The sequence below is a fragment of the Cherax quadricarinatus genome, chromosome 43, assembly GCF_038502225.1.
Source record: "Cherax quadricarinatus isolate ZL_2023a chromosome 43, ASM3850222v1, whole genome shotgun sequence".
Taxonomy (NCBI): domain Eukaryota; kingdom Metazoa; phylum Arthropoda; class Malacostraca; order Decapoda; family Parastacidae; genus Cherax; species Cherax quadricarinatus.
In genome coordinates this window covers 25,113,465-25,131,809 of record NC_091334.1, presented here as the reverse complement: position 1 = coordinate 25,131,809, position 18,345 = coordinate 25,113,465, and the positions used below count along the sequence as shown (strand labels likewise).

General features: G+C 47.9%; 1 protein-coding gene across 5 annotated transcripts in view; it reads right to left on the bottom strand.

Annotated features, from left to right (window-relative positions):
* The window catches only part of LOC128694211 (uncharacterized), a 70,672-nt gene that overhangs the window by 36,220 nt on the left and 16,107 nt on the right, over nucleotides 1-18,345 (bottom strand). The gene's annotated exons all lie outside the window — the stretch shown is intronic.

The window sequence follows — 18,345 nt, the reverse complement described above, 5'->3', positions numbered from 1 at the left end:
GACTGATGTACAGTGTTGCCACATCTTCCTGTAACACCTGACTGATGTACAGTGGTGCCACATCTTTCTGAAACACCTGACTGAGGTACAGTGTTTCCACACATCTTCCTGTAACACCTGACTGATGTACAGTGTTACCACATCTTCCTGCAACACCTGAATGAGGTACAGTGATGCCACATTTTCCTGCAACACGTGACTGATGTACAGTGTTGCCACATCTTCCTGCAACACCTGACTGATGTACAGTGTTGCCACATCTTTCTCCAACACCTGACTGACGTACAGTGTTGCCACGTCTTCCTGCAACACCTGAGTGAGGTACAGTGTTGCCACATCTTCTTGCAACACCTGACTGAGGTACAGTGTTGCCACATCTTCGTGTAACACCTGACTGATGTACAGTGTTGCCACATCTTCCTGTAACTCCTGACTGATGTACAGTGGTGCCACACCTTCCTGTAACACCTGAGATAGTGTTGCCACATCTTCATGTAACACCTGACTGATGTACAGTGTTGCCACATCTTCCTGTAACACCTGACTGACGTACATTGTTGCCACATGTTCCTGTAACACCTGACTGATGTACAGTGGTGCCACATCTTCCTGTAACACATGACTGATGTACAGTGTTGCCACATCTTCTTGCAACACCACTGCAAGATTATTATGCCGAGAAGAAGCGGTAAACCAGCACGGGTGATGGTATTGTGTCATGTGATGAGTCATGGCGGGTATTGTGGTAGCTAATACAGGACTTACAATGATGCTACTTATTATCCGATGTTACTGTACGTGTTGTAACTTCCTGAGAGAGAGAGAGAGAGAGAGAGAGAGAGAGAGAGAGAGAGAGAGAGAGAGAGAGAGAGAGAGAGAGAGAGAGAGAGAGAGTGAGAGAGAGAGAGAGAGAGAGAGAGAGAGCGAGAGCGAGAGAGAGAGAGAGAGGTGAGAGAGTGAGAGAGAGAGAGAGAGAGAGAGAGAGAGAGAGAGAGAGAGAGAGAGAGAGAGAGAGAGAGAGAGAGAGAGAGAGAGAGAGAGAGAGAGAGAGTGAGAGAGAGAGAGAGAGAGAGAGAGAGAGAGAGAGAGAGAGAGAGAGAGACAGAGAGAGAGAGCGAGAGAGAGAGAGAGAGAGAGAGAGAGAGAGAGAGGAGAGAGAGAGGTGAGGAGAGGGGAGATACAGAGAGAGAGAGAGAGAGAGAGAGAGAGAGAGAGAGAGAGAGAGAGAGAGAGAGAGAGAGAGAGAGAGAGAGGGAGAGAGAGAGAGAGAGGGAGAGGTGAGAGAGTGAGGGAGAGACAGAGAGAGAGAGACAGAGAGAGACAGAGAGAGAGAGAGAGAGAGAGACAGAGGGATGCACAGACAGTGAGAGAGAGAGAGAGAGTGAAAGATAGAGGTGAAGGAAAATCAACCTGATGATACTGGAGGACAGGAGAGATAGGGGGGACACGATAACGACATACAAAATACTGATAGGAATAGACAAGATGAATCACAGGGATGTTAGGAAGTATTTCTTCAGCCACAGAGTTGTCAGTAAGTGGAATAGTTTGGGAAGCGATGTAGTGGAGGCAGGATCCATACATAGCTTTAAGCAGAGGTATGATAAAGCTCACGGCTCAGGGAGAGTGAGCTAGTAGCGACCAGTGAAGAGGCGGGGCCAGGAGCTAGGACTCGACCCCTACAACCTCAACTAGGTAAGTACAACTAGGTGAGAGAGAGCTAGTGACGTCACTACCGCCATTATGGCTGATATTTTTCCGGGGCAGGATGAACAACGATAAATATCACCTACTTCCCATTACAAGTAAATTTATTTTTTCCCCCAAGACGAGCAGTGACTCACCCGCTGGTACAGTTGCCAGATATTGATTACAATTTGATAATCTATATCTCTATATTTAAGACACTTTTAGAAGCAAACTGTCTATGATACTACTTCCTCAAATCTGGCTTTTACTATAGACTCAAAATTATAGCAATATACAGAAGAAAACAACAGAAAATTCCATAAATGTGAAGATATCGTTGAATAACTATAGGCCAATATCCAACTTACACCCTCTCTCAAAAATCTTCGATGTTGGTGAGGGGCTCTTGATTTAGGGAATTGGATCTGTGCTCCAGTTCCCCGAATTAAGCCTGAATGCCTTCCACATCCCCCCCCCAGGCGCTGTATAATCCTCCGGGTTTAGCGCTTCCCCCTTGATTATAATAATAATAATAATCAAAAATCTTCGAAAAATTAATTCATAAACGAATCTACTCCTACCTTATCTCCCAAAACATACTCAACCCCTGCCAATTTGGATTCAGGCCTAATAAAAATACTAATGATGCTATTATACACATGCTAGAACATATATACACTGCAATAGAGAAAAAAGAAGTCCCACTGGGGATCTTCATTGACTTACGTAAAGCTTTTGATACAGTTGACCATGACTTGCTCCACGTAAAATTGTCACACTATGGTATAAGAGGGCACTCCCTCAACTACCTCAAGTCTTACCTCAGCAACAGAAGCCAATATGTGTACGCAAATGGGGCAAACTCTTCTGCACAACCAATTACAGTTGGTGTCCCATAGGGAAGTGTCCTTGGCCCTCTTCTCTTTCTCCTATACATAAATGACCTACCAAATGCTTCGCAATTACTCAAACCCACACTATTTGCAGATGACACTACATACGTCTTCTCTCACCCGAGCCCAGTCACGCTAGCCAATACTGTAAATACCGAATTACAGAAAATATCTACCTGGATGAGGACTAACAAACTTACACTAAACATTGACAAAACCTACTTCATTCAGTTTGGTAACAGAGCTACAGATGTGTCTCTTAACATAATGATAAACGGATCACCTATCACAAAGCTAACAGAGGGAAAATTCTTAGGAATCCACCTTGATAATAGACTCAAATTTCATACACATATACATCAAATTTCTAAGAAAATTTCCAAGACTGTAGGCATACTATCGAAGATACGGTACTATGTTCCACAGTCAGCCCTCCTGGCCCTATATCACTCTCTTATTTACCCCTATCTCACCTATGGAATTTGTGCATGGGGCTCAACAACAATTAACCATCTCAGACCACTAATTACCCAACAAAAGGCTGCAGTTAGAATGATAACAAATTCTCACTACAGGCAGCACACTCCACCAATATTCAAAACACTCCACCTACTCACCATACAAAACATCCATACTTATTATTGCACCTATTACATACATAGAACACTTAATCTGATATTAACCCTCCCCTCAAACATCTCCTTGCCAACCTCAACAGAACACATGACCATAACACAAGGCACAGATCACTCTTTGATGTTCCTCGTGTCCATCTCACACTATGCAAAAACTCAATGCACATAAAAGGCCCTAAAATCTGGAATTCATTACCTGTAAATATAAAAGAAACACAACCTGTTTATAAATTCAAGTCTCTTCTCAAAGATTACTTACTCACCCAAAACCAAATAAATACTGAATAACTGAACCTTATAAATTGTATATCTTAAATGTTTCTCACAATTATATCACATAAATGTTAAACCTAAAACCCAATCTAACTTTATTATTTTTTAAATACACTACCTAACAGAATCACTACCTAACTGAATGCAACCATATGACCTGTCTTTGTAATACTCACTTGTGCTTTATAGTTATCTGTTTACATTAATGTTTTATCACTGATTTCATCATTGCTTAGTAGCAGCGCTGTATAGTCCTTGTGGCTTAGCGCTTCTTTTTGATTATAATAATAATAATAATCATTGCTTAGTTAATCTTAAGTTAATTTTAAGCCAGCCCGTAATGCTATGCATAGTATAAGTGGCTTTGGCATACTGCTCTTATCTGTATTTTTTTGTACCTCTGTATGTGTGCACAAATTGGAAATAAATAAATAAATAAATAAATAAAAATAAGAATGTAAACAAACTTGTGGCAACACTTCTCCTGAGTTGCCAGGTGCCGCTATTATGTTTATTTTTGATGTGTACTGACCTATATGTGGTTCCTGGGGTCGATTCACAGCTCCTGGGCCCGTGTATGTGTACTGACCTATATGTGGTTCCTGGGGTCGATTCACAGCTCCTGGGCCCGTGTATGTGTACTAACATATATATGGTTCCTAGGGTCGAGTCACAGCTCCTGGGCCCGTGTATGTGTACTGACCTATATGTGGTTCCTGGGGTCGGGTCACAGCTCCTGGGCCCGTGTATGTGTACTAACATATATATGGTTCCTAGGGTCGAGTCACAGCTCCTGGGCCCGTGTATGTGTACTGACCTACATGTGGTTCCTGGGGTCGATTCACAGCTCCTGGGCCCGTGTATGTGTACTGACCTATATGTGGTTCCTGGGGTCGATTCACAGCTCCTGGGCCCGTGTATGTGTACTGACCTATATGTGGTTCCTGGGGTCGATTCACAGCTCCTGGGCCCGTGTATGTGTACTGACCTATATGTGGTTCCTGGGGTCGAGTCACAGCTCCTGGGCCCGTGTATGTGTACTGACCTATATGTGGTTCCGGGGGTCGAGTCACAGCTCCTGGGCCCGTGTATGTGTACTGACCTATATGTGGTTCCTGGGGTCGAGTCACAGCTCCTGGGCCCGTGTATGTGTACTGACCTATATGTGGTTCCTGGGGTCGATTCACAGCTCCTGGGCCCGTGTATGTGTACTGACCTATATGTGGTTCCTGGGGTCGAGTCACAGCTCCTGGGCCCGTGTATGTGTACTAACATATATATGGTTCCTGGGGTCGAGTCACAGCTCCTGGGCCCGTGTATGTGTACTGACCTACATGTGGTTCCTGGGGTCGAGTCACAGCTCCTGGGCCCGTGTACTGACCTACAGTAGTCTACCAACCATGTTCCCTGAGGTGTAGTGATAGTTGTCTACCAAGCATTTAATATAGGAGACATTGTTCTAGTGACAGTACCCTAGCAAGGTACTTGGTACTAACACAGTACTATCATCTACGTACAGTAATACATTTAACACCAATAAACATGTCATTAAGGTAACACAGGAACAGTAGAGGACCCAACACACTACCTTAAGGTAACACAGGAACAGCAGAGGACCCAACACACTACCTTAAGGTAACACAGGAACAGTAGAGGACCCAACACACTACCTTAAGACACAGGAACAGTAGAGGACCCAACACACTACCTTAAGGTAACACAGGAACAGTAGAGGACCCAACACACTACCTTAAGGTAACACAGGAACAGTAGAGGACCCAACACACTACCTTAAGGTACCTCACATGTTATCAGCAGAGGTTGTGATTCAGTGTTGCTGATCTTGACAGTTTGTTTCCTGTAACTCACCACTTAAACCAGTCTACAGTAGCCGTGTCAACACTTGTAGTTCCTTAAACCAGTCTACAGTAGCCATGTCAACACTTGTAGTTCCTTAAACCAGTCTACAGTAGCCATGTCAACACTTGTAGCTCCTTAAACCAGTCTACAGTAGCCATGTCAACACTTGTAGCTCCTTAAACCAGTCTACAGTAGCCATGTCAACACTTGTAGTTCCTTAAACCAGTCTACAGTAGCCATGTCAACACTTGTAGCTCCTTAAACCAGTCTACAGTAGCCGTGTCAACACTTGTAGTTCCTTAAACCAGTCTACAGTAGCCATGTCAACACTTGTAGTTCCTTAAACCAGTCTACAGTAGCCATGTCAACACTTGTAGTTCCTTAAACCAGTCAACAGTAGCCGTGTCAACACTTGTAGTTCCTTAAACCAGTCTACAGTAGCCATGTCAACACTTGTAGTTCCTTAAACCAGTCTACAGTAGCCATGTCAACACTTGTAGTTCCTTAAACCAGTCTACAGTAGCCGTGTCAACACTTGTAGTTCCTTAAACCAGTCTACAGTAGCCATGTCAACACTTATAGTTCCTTAAACCAGTCTATAGTAGCCATGTCAACACTTGTAGTTCCTTAAACCAGTCTACAGTAGCCATGTCAACACTTGTAGTTCCTTAAACCAATCTACAGTAGCCATGTCAACACTTGTAGTTCCTTAAACCAGTCTACAGTAGCCATGTCAACACTTGTAGTTCCTTAAACCAGTCTACAGTAGCCATGTCAACACTTGTAGTTCCTTAAACAAGTCTACAGTAGCCATGTTAACACTTGTAGTTCCTTAAACCAGTCTACAGTAGCCATGTCAACACTTGTAGTTCCTTAAACCAGTCTACAGTAGCCATGTCAACACTTGTAGTTCCTTAAACCAGTCTAGAGTAGCCATGTCAACACTTGTAGTTCCTTAACCCAGTCTACAGTAGCCATGTCAACACTTGTAGTTCCTTAACTCAGTCTACAGTAGCCATGTCAACACTTGTAGCTCCTTAAACCAGTCTACAGTAGCCATGTCAACACTTGTAGTTCCTTAAACCAGTCTACAGTAGCCATGTCAAGACTTGTAGTTCCTTAACCCAGTCTACAGTAGCCATGTCAACACTTGTAATTCCTTGAACCAGTCTACAGTAGCCATGTCAACACTTGTAGTTCCTTACCCCAGTTTACAGTAGCCATGTCAACACTTGTAGTTCCTTAAACCAGTCTACAGTAGCCATGTAAACACTTGTAGTTCCTTAAACCAGTCTACAGTAGCCGTGTCAACACTTGTAGTTCCTTAAACCAGTCTACAGTAGCCATGTCAACACTTGTAGTTCCTTAAACCAGTCTACAGTAGCCATGTCAACACTTGTAGTTCCTTAAACCAGTCTACAGTAGCCGTGTCAACACTTGTAGTTCCTTAAACCAGTGTACAGTAGCCATGTCAACACTTGTAGTTCCTTAAACCAGTCTACAGTAGCCATGTCAACACTTGTAGTTCCTTAAACCAGTCTACAGTAGCCGTGTCAACACTTGTAGTTCCTTAAACCAGTCTACAGTAGCCATGTCAACACTTGTAGTTCCTTAAACCAGTCTACAGTAGCCATGTCAACACTTGTAGTTCCTTAAACCAATCTACAGTAGCCATGTCAACACTTGTAGTTCCTTAAACCAGTCTACAGTAGCCATGTCAACACTTGTAGTTCCTTAAACCAGTCTACAGTAGCCATGTCAACACCTGTAGTTCCTTAAACAAGTCTACAGTAGCCATGTTAACACTTGTAGTTCCTTAAACCAGTTTACAGTAGCCATGTCAACACTTGTAGTTCCTTAAACCAGTCTACAGTAGCCATGTCAACACTTGTAGTTCCTTAAACCAGTCTAGAGTAGCCATGTCAACACTTGTAGTTCCTTAACCCAGTCTACAGTAGCCATGTCAACACTTGTAGTTCCTTAACTCAGTCTACAGTAGCCATGTCAACACTTGTAGCTCCTTAAACCAGTCTACAGTAGCCATGTCAACACTTGTAGTTCCTTAAACCAGTCTACAGTAGCCATGTCAAGACTTGTAGTTCCTTAACCCAGTCTACAGTAGCCATGTCAACACTTGTAATTCCTTGAACCAGTCTACAGTAGCCATGTCAACACTTGTAGTTCCTTACCCCAGTTTACAGTAGCCATGTCAACACTTGTAGTTCCTTAAACCAGTCTACAGTAGCCATGTCAACACTTGTAGTTCCTTAAACCAGTCTACAGTAGCCGTGTCAACACTTGTAGTTCCTTAAACCAGTCTACAGTAGCCATGTCAACACTTGTAGTTCCTTAAACCAGTCTAGAGTAGCCATGTCAACACTTGTAGTTCCTTAAACCAGTCTACAGTAGCCATGTCAACACTTGTAGTTCCTTAAACCAGTCTACAGTAGCCATGTCAACACTTGTAGTTCCTTAAACCAGTCTACAGTAGCCATGTCAACACTTGTAGTTCCTTAAACCAGTCTACAGTAGCCATGTCAACACTTGTAGTTCCTTAAACCAGTCTACAGTAGCCATGTCAACACTTGTAGTTCCTTAAACCAGTCTACAGTAGCCATGTCAACACTTGTAGTTCCTTAAACCAGTCTACAGTAGCCATGTCAACACTTGTAGTTCCTTAAACCAGTCTAGAGTAGCCATGTCAACACTTGTAGTTCCTTAACCCAGTCTACAGTAGCCATGTCAACACTTGTAGTTCCTTAACTCAGTCTACAGTAGCCATGTCAACACTTGTAGCTCCTTAAACCAGTCTACAGTAGCCATGTCAACACTTGTAGTTCCTTAAACCAGTCTACAGTAGCCATGTCAAGACTTGTAGTTCCTTAACCCAGTCTACAGTAGCCATGTCAACACTTGTAATTCCTTGAACCAGTCTACAGTAGCCATGTCAACACTTGTAGTTCCTTACCCCAGTTTACAGTAGCCATGTCAACACTTGTAGTTCCTTAAACCAGTCTACAGTAGCCATGTCAACACTTGTAGTTCCTTAAACCAGTCTACAGTAGCCGTGTCAACACTTGTAGTTCCTTAAACCAGTCTACAGTAGCCATGTCAACACTTGTAGTTCCTTAAACCAGTCTAGAGTAGCCATGTCAACACTTGTAGTTCCTTAAACCAGTCTACAGTAGCCATGTCAACACTTGTAGTTCCTTAAACCAGTCTACAGTAGCCATGTCAACACTTGTAGTTCCTTAAACCAGTCTACAGTAGCCATGTCAACACTTGTAGTTCCTTAAACCAGTCTACAGTAGCCATGTCAACACTTGTAGTTCCTTAAACCAGTCTACAGTAGCCATGTCAACACTTGTAGTTCCTTAAACCAGTCTACAGTAGCCATGTCAACACTTGTAGTTCCTTAAACCAGTCTACAGCAGCCATGTCAACACTTGTAGTTCCTTAAACCAGTCTAGAGTAGCCATGTTAACACTTGTAGTTCCTTAAACCTGTCTACAGTAGCCATGTCAACACTTGTAGTTCCTTAAACCAGTCTAGAGTAGCCATGTTTAAGGTGACCTGTGTGATTCCCTTCCCAGTATGTACTCACCTAATTGTGGTTGCAGGGGTCGAGACTCAGCTCCTGGCCCCGCCTCTTCACTGACCCCTACTGGGTCCTCCCTCTCCCTGCTCCATGTGTATGTGTGTGTGTGTGTGTGTGTGTGTGTGTGTGTGTGTGTGTGTGTGTGTGTGTGTGTGTGTGTGTGTGTGTGTGTTTGTAAAGTGACTAACGCCCAGATACCTGTTTACTACTAGGTGACCAGTGATAGTAGGTGTAATGTGACTAACACCCAGGTACCTACTTACTGCTAGGTGAACAATCATAGCAGGTGTAAGGTGACTAACACCCAGGTACCTACTTACTGCTCGGTGAATAATCACAGCAGGTGTAAAGTAACTAATACCTAGGTACCTACTTATTATTAGGTGAGTGGTGACAGCAGCTGAAGGTGAAGGCTAATGTCTAGCCCCACCCGGAAATCGAACCTAGGTGCCTACCATTGTGTAGTGAGGGTTAGGTGAGTCACCTAATGACCGCAACACCTGGTGTAACAGGTGGTCCTGAAACTGGTTTATATACCACTTTCTCTAGTCTGGTCTAGTGCTCTCTCTCTCTCTCTCTCTCTCTCTCTCTCTCTCTCTCTCTATCTATCTATCTATCTATCTATCTATCTATCTATCTATCTATCTATCTCTCACAAGGACCTACACACGCACATAAACACCTACACACACAAACTTGAAGGCAGGAGAGGAGAGGTACATACACAAGGGGAAGCAGTAACACTGGGAGGAGCAGAGTCAACCTTTGGGTCACCCAGACGTGTAGATAAGACAATACTAAGAGAATAGAAAAAGTGCAGAAGACAAAGGACTCAGGAAAATAATGAGATTAGTTGAAGAGACAGAAATGAATGTGCTTGGATAAAGAGGGAGGTCGAGCAGCAGTACGAGAATGGCAGCACCGAAAGCCAAATCTGACTCAAAGCTGATGTATAGGAAGAAAACAATAATGACCAGGTAATGAGGCTGAGGAAGGAAGGAAGGAAGGAAGGAAGGGAGATCACTGGGAGAGACAAAGAAGTACGTGAAAAGCTAAAGACAAGTTTTAAAGAAGTATTTTCAGTGGACAGAAAGGACTCCGGGACGCCGGAATGATGGGGTGCACCAACAAGTGCTAGACACACTACACACAACCGAGGGCAACTACAGAGGCGTGAACGATGGCAAATATAGTCCCAGTCCTTAAGAAAGGCGACAGACAGGCAACATTAAACTACAGATCAGTGTCACTGACATGAATAGTAAGCAAAGTCATGGAGAAAATTATCAGGAAAAGACTGGTTGAACACGATAGCAAGCACAGTTTGAGGACGGGAAAATCCTGTGTCACAAGAGAGAGAGAGAGAGAGAGAGAGAGAGAGAGGTGGGTAGATTGTATTTTCTTGGACTGTAAGAAGACTTTCAACAGTTCCACGAATAACAGGAAAGACACTGCAGTGGATCAGAGAATACCTGACGGGAAGGAAACAACGAGTGACGAAGTGTCAGAGTGGGCGCCTGTGACGAGCGGGGTTCCACAAGGGTCAATCCTACGACCAGTGCTGTTTCTGGTATATATGAATGACATGACGGAAGGAATAGATTCAGAAGTGTCTCTGTTTACAGACGATGTGAAGTTAATCAGGAGAATTCAATCGGATGAGGACCAGACAGGACTCTGTAAAAAGATCTGGACAGGCTGCAGCCTGGTCCAGCAACTGACTCCTGGAGTTCAACCCACCAAGTGCAAAGTCATGAAGACTGGGGAAGGGAAAAGAAGACTACAGACAGAGTATAGGTTAGGTGGCCAAAGACTGCAAATTTCACTCAAGAAAAAGGATCTTGGGGTGAGTATAACACCGAACACATCTCATGAGGTGAACATCAACCAGATAACTGCTGCAGCATATGGGCGCCTAGCAAACCTAAGAATAGCGTTCCGACACTTTAAATAAGGAGTCATTCACGACACTGTACACCGTGTACATCAGGTCCATACTGGAGTATGCAGCACCAGTATGGAAACCACAGCTGCTCAAGCACGTCAAAAAAATAAGAGAAAGTGCAAATGTTTGCAACAAGACTAGTCCCGGAGTAAAGGGTAATGTCCTACGAGGAGAGGATAAAGGAAATCGACCTGACGACACTGGAGGACAGGAAGAACAGGGAAGACATGATAACGACATATGAAATACCGAGAGGAATTAATAAGGAGGATAGGGACAGGATGTTCCAGAGATGAGACACAACAACGAGGGGACACAACAACAAGGGGACACAGCAACAAGGGGACACAACAACGAGGGGACACAACAACAAGGGGACACAGCAACAAGGGGACACAACAACGAGGGGACACAGAAACAAGGGGACACAGCAACAAGGGGACACAACAACGAGGGGACACAACAACAAGGGGACACAACAACAAGGGGACACAGCAACAAGGGGACACAGCAACAAGGGGACACAGCAACAAGGGGACACAGCAACAAGGGGACACAGCAACAAGGGGACACAACAACAAGGGGACACAACAACGAGGGGACACAACATCGAGGGTACACAAAAGTGAGGGGACACAGCATCGAGGGGACACAACAACGAGGGGACACAGGAGGGGACACAACATCGAGGGGACACAGCAACGAGGGGACACACAACGAGGGGACACATCAACAAGGGGACACAGCAACAAGGGGACACAGCAACAAGGGGACACAACAACGAGGGGACACAACAACGAGAGGACACAGCATCGAGGGGACATAACAACGAGGGGACACAGCATCGAGGGGACACAACAATGAGGAGACACAGCATCGAGGGGACACAACAACGAGGGGACACAGCATCGAGGGGACACAGCATCGAGGGGACACAGCATCGAGGGGACACAGCATCGAGGGGACACAACAGTGAGGAGACACAGCATCGAGGGGACACAACAATGAGGAGACACAGCATCGAGGGGACACAACAACGAGGGGACACAGCATCGAGGGGACACAGCATCGAGGGGACACAGCATCGAGGGGACACAGCATCGAGGGGACACATCAACGAGGGGACACAGCATCGAGGGGACACATCATTGAGGTGACACAACAACGAGGGGACACAACAACGAGGGGACACAGCATCGAGGGGACACAACAACGAGGGGACACAACAACGAAGGGACACAGCAACAAGGGGACACAGCAACAAGGGGACACAGCAACAATGGGACACAGCAACAAGGGGACACAACAACAAGGGGACACAACTACGAGGGGACACAGCAACAAGGGGACACAGCAACAAGGGGACACAACAACGAGGGGACACAACAACAAGGGGACACAGCAACAAGGGGACACAACAACGAGGGGACACAGCAACAAGGGGACACAGCAACAAGGGGACACAACAACGAGGGGACACAACAACAAGGGGACACAACAACAAGGGGACACAGCAACAAGGGGACACAACAACAAGGGGACACAGCAACAAGGGGACACAACAACGAGGGGACACAACAACGAGGGGACACAACAACGAGGGGACACAGCATCGAGGGGACACAGCATCGAGGGGACACAGCATCGAGGGGACACAGCATCGAGGGGACACAACAACGAGGGGACACAACAACGAGGGGACACAACAACGAGGGGACACAGCATCGAGGGGACACAACAACGAGGGGACACAACGACGAGGGGACACAGCATCGAGGGGACACAACAACGAGGGGACACAGCATCGAGGGGACACAACAACGAGGGGACACAGCATCGAGGGGACACAACAGTGAGGAGACACAGCATCGAGGGGACACAACAGTTAGGAGACACAGCATCGAGGGGACACAAAAGTGAGGAGACACAGCATCGAGGGGACACAACAACGAGGGGACACAACGACGAGGGGACACAGCATCGAGGGGACACAACAACGAGGGGACACAGCATCGAGGGGACACAACAACGAGGAGACACAGCATCGAGGGGACACAACAACGAGGAGACACAGCATCGAGGGGACACAACAACGAGGGGACACAACAACGAGGGGGCAAAACGAGAGGACAAAACAACGAGGGGACACAAACAACGAGGGGCAAAAACACAGGGGGCACAAACGAGGGGACACAACAACGAGGGGACACAACAACGAGGGGACAAAACAACGAGGGGACACAACAACGAGGGGACACAACAACGAGGGGACACAACAACGAGGGGACACAGCAATGAGGGGACACAACAACGAGGGGACACAGCAATGAGGGGACACAACAACGAGGGGACACAACAATGAGTGGACACAACAACGAGGGGACACAACAACGAGGGGACACAACACACAACAACGAGGGGACACAACAACGAGGGGACACAGCATCGAGGGGACACAACAACGAGGGGACACAACAACGAGGGTACACAACAACGAGGGGACACAACAACGAGGGGACACAACAACGAGGGGACACAGCAATGAGGGGACACAACAATGAGTGGACACAGCATCGAGGGGACACAGCATCGAGGGGACAAAAGAATGAGGGGACAACAACGAGGGGACACAACAACGAGGGGACACAGCATCGAGGGGACACAACAACGAGGGGACACAACAACGAGGGGACACAACAACGAGGGGACACAACAACGAGGGGACACAACAACGAGGGGACACAACAACGAGGGGACACAACAACGAGGGGACACAACAACGAGGGGACACAGCATCGAGGGGACACAACAACGAGGGGACACAGCATCGAGGGGACACAACAACGAGGGGACACAGCATCGAGGGGACACAACAACGAGGGGACACAACAACGAGGGGACACAACAACGAGGGGACACAACAACGAGGGGACACAACAACGAGGGGACACAACAACGAAGGGACACAACAACGAAGGTACACAACAACGAGGGGACACAACAACGAGGGGACACAACAACGAGGGGACACAACAACGAGGGGACACAACAACGAGGGGACACAACAACGAGGGGACACAACAACGAGGGGACACAACAACGAGGGGACACAACAACGAGGGGACACAACAACGAGGGGACACAGCATCGAGGGGACACAACAACGAGGGGACACAGCATCGAAGGGACACAACGAGGGGACACAACAACGAGGGGACACAACAACGAGGGGACGCAACAACGAGGGGACACAGCATCGAGGGGACACAGCAACGAGGGGACACAGAAACAAGGGGACACAGCATCGAGGAGACACAACAACGAGGGGACACAGCATCGAGGGGACACAGCATCGAAGGGACACAACAATGGGACACAGCAACGAGGGGACACAGCATCGTGGAGACACAGCATCGAGAGGACACAGCAACAAGGGGACACAGCATCGAAGGGACACAACAAGGGGACACAGCAACGAGGGGACAAAGCAACAAGGTTACACAGCATCGAGGGGACAAAGCAACGAGGGGACAGAGCATCGAGGGGACACAAAAACGAGGGGACACAGCATCGAAGGGACTCAACAAGGGGACACAACAACAAGGGGACACAGCAACAAGGGGACACAGCAACAAGGGGACACAGCAACAAGGGGACACAACAACAAGGGGACACAGCAACAAGGGGACACAACAACAAGGGGACACAACAACAAGGGGACACAACAACAAGACGACTCAACAACAAGGGGACACAACAACAAGGGGACACAGCAACAAGGGGACACGACAACAAGGGGACACAACAACAAAGGGACACAGCAACAAAGCGACACAGCAACAAGAGGACACAGCAACAAGGGGACACAGCAACAAGGGGACACAGCAACAAGGGGACACATCAACAAGGGGACACAACAACAAGGGGACACAACAACAAGGGGACACAACAACAAGGGGACACAACAACAAGGGGACACAGCAACAAGGGGACACGGCAACAAGGGGACACAGCAACAAGGGGACACAGCAACAAGGGGACACAGCAACAAGGGGACACAGCAACAAGGGGACACAACAACAAGGGGACACAGCAACAAGGGGACACAGCAACAAGGGGACACAGCAACAAGGGGACACAAGCAACAAGGGGACACAGCAAGAAGGGGACACAAGCAAGAAGGGGACACAGCAACAAGGGGACACAGCAACAAGGGGGCACAGCAACAAGGGGACACAGCAACAAGGGGACACAACAACAAGGGGACACAGCAACAAGGGGACACAGCAACAAGGGGACACAGCAACAAGGGGACACAGCAACAAGGGGACACAGCAACAAGGGGACACAGCAACAAGGGGACACAGCAACAAGGGGACACAACAACAAGGGGACACAGCAACAAGGGGACACAGCAACAAGGGGACACAGCAACAAGGGGACACAACAACAAGGGGACACAGCAACAAGGGGACACAGCAACAAGGGGACACAACAACAAGGGGACACAGCAACAAGGGGACACAGCAACAAGGGGACACAACAACAAGGGGACACAACAACAAGGGGACACAGCAACAACGGGACACAACAACAAGGGGACACAGCAACAAGGGGACACAGCAACAAGGGAACACAGCAACAAGGGGACACATCAACAAGGGGACACAACAACAAGGGGACACAGCAACAAGGGGACACAACAACAAGGGGACACAGCAACAAGGGGACACAGCAACAATGGGACACAACAACAAGGGGACACAGTAACAAGGGGACACAGCAACAAGGGGACACAACAACAAGGGGACACAACAACAAGGGGACACAGCAACAAGGGGACACAACAACAAGGGGACACAGCAACAAGGGGACACAGCAACAAGGGGACACAACAACAAGGGGACACAGCAACAAGGGGACACAGCAACAAGGGGACACAACAACAAGGGGACACAGCAACAAGGGGACACAGCAACAAGGGGACACAACAACAAGGGGACACAACAACAAGGGGACACAGCAACAAGGGGACACAACAACAAGGGGACACAGCAACAAGGGGACACAACAACAAGGGGACACTGCAACAAGGAGACACAACAACAAGGGGACACAACAACAAGGGGACACAGCAACAAGGGGACACAGCAACAAGGGGACACAGCAACAAGGGGACACAGCAACAAGGGGACACAGCAACAAGGGGACACAGCAACAAGGGGACACAACAACAAGGGGACACAGCAACAAGGGGACACAGCAACAAGGGGACACAACAACAAGGGGACACAGCAACAAGGGGACACAGCACCAAGGGGTCACAGCAACAAGGGGACACAGCAACAAGAGGACACAACAACAAGGGGACACAACAAAAAGGGGACACAGCAACAAGGGGACACAACAACAAGGGGACACAGCAACAATGGGACACAGCAACAAGGGGACACAACAACAAGGGGACACAGTAACAAGGGGACAGAGCAACAAAGGGACACACCAACAAGGGGACACAACAACAAGGGGACACAGCAACAAGGAGACACAACAACAAGGGGACACAACAAGGGGGCACAGCAACAAGGGGTCACAGCAACAAGGGGACACAGCAAAAAGGGGACACAACAACAAGGGGACACAGCAACAAGGGGACACAGCAACAAGGGGACACAGCAACATGGGGAAACAGCAAAAAGAGGACATAACAACAAGGGGACACAGCAACAAAGGGACACAACAACAAGGGGACACAGCAACAAGTGGGCACAGCAACAAGGGGACAGAACAACAAGGGGACACAGCAACAAAGTGACACAACAACAAGGGGACACAGCAACAAGGGGACACAACAACAAGGGGACACAACAACAAGGGGACACAACAACAAGGGGACAGAACAACAAGGGGGCACAGCAACAAGGGGACAGAACAACAAGGGGACACAGCAACAAGGGGGCACAACAACAAGGGGACACAACAACAAGGGGACACAGCAACAAAAGGACACAACAACAAGGGGGCACACTGACAAGTGGACAGAGCAACAAGGGGACACAACAACAAGGGGACACAACAACAAGGGACACAGCAACAAGGGGACACAGCAACAAGGGGACACAACAACAAGGGGACACAACAACAAGGGGACACAACAACAAGGGGACACAACAACAAGGGGACACAACAACAAGGGGACACAGCAACAAGGGGACACAGCAACAAGGGGACACAACAACAAGGGGACACAACAACAAGGGGACACAACAACAAGGGGACACAACAACAAGGGGACACAACAACAAGGGGACACAACAACAAGGGGACACAACAACAAGGGGACACAGCAACAATGGGACACAGCAACTAGGAGACACAACAACAAGGGGACAGAGCAACAAGTGGACAGAGCAACAAGGGGACAGAGCAACAAGGGGACAGAGCAACAAGGGGACACAGCAACAAGGGGACACAACAACAAGGGGACACAGCAACAAGGGGACACAGCAACAAGGGGACACAGCAACAAGGGGACAGAGCAACAAGGGGACAGAGCAACAAGGGGACACAGCAACAAGGGGACACAGCAACAAGGGGACACAGCAACAAGGGGACACAACAACAAGGGGACACAGCAACAAGGGGACACAGCAACAAGGGGACACAACAACAAGGGGACACAGCAACAAGGGGACGCAGCAACAAGGGGACACAGCAACAAGGGGACACAGCAACAAGGGGACACAACAACAAGGGGACGCAACAACAAGGGGACACAACAACAAGGGAACACAGCAACAAGGGGACACAGCAACAAGGGGACACAACAACAAGGGGACACTGCAACAAGGGGACACAGCAACAAGGGGACACAGTAACAAGGGGACACAGCAACAAGGGGACACAACAACAAGGGGACACAACAACAAGGGGACACAGCAACAAGGGGACACAGCAACAAGAGGACACAACAACAAGGGGACACAGCAACAAGGGGACACAGCAACAAGGGGACACAACAAGAAGGGGACACAGCAACAAGGGGACACAGCAACAAGGGGACACAGCAACAAGGGGACACAACAACAAGGGGACACAACAACAAGGGGACACAGCAACAAGAGGACACAGCAACAAGGGGACACAGCAACAAGGGGACACAGCAACAAGGGGACACAGCAACAAGGGGACACAGCAACAAGGGGACACAGCAACAAGGGGACACAGCAACAAGGGGACACAGCAACAAGGGGACACAGCAACAAGGGGACACAGCAACAAGGGGACACAACAACAACGGGACACAACAACAAGGGGACACAGCAACAAGGGGACACAGCAACAAGGAGACACAACAACAAGGGGACACAACAACAAGGGGACACAGCAACAAGGGGACACAGCAACAAGAGGACACAGCAACAAGGGGACACAGCAACAAAGGGACTCAGC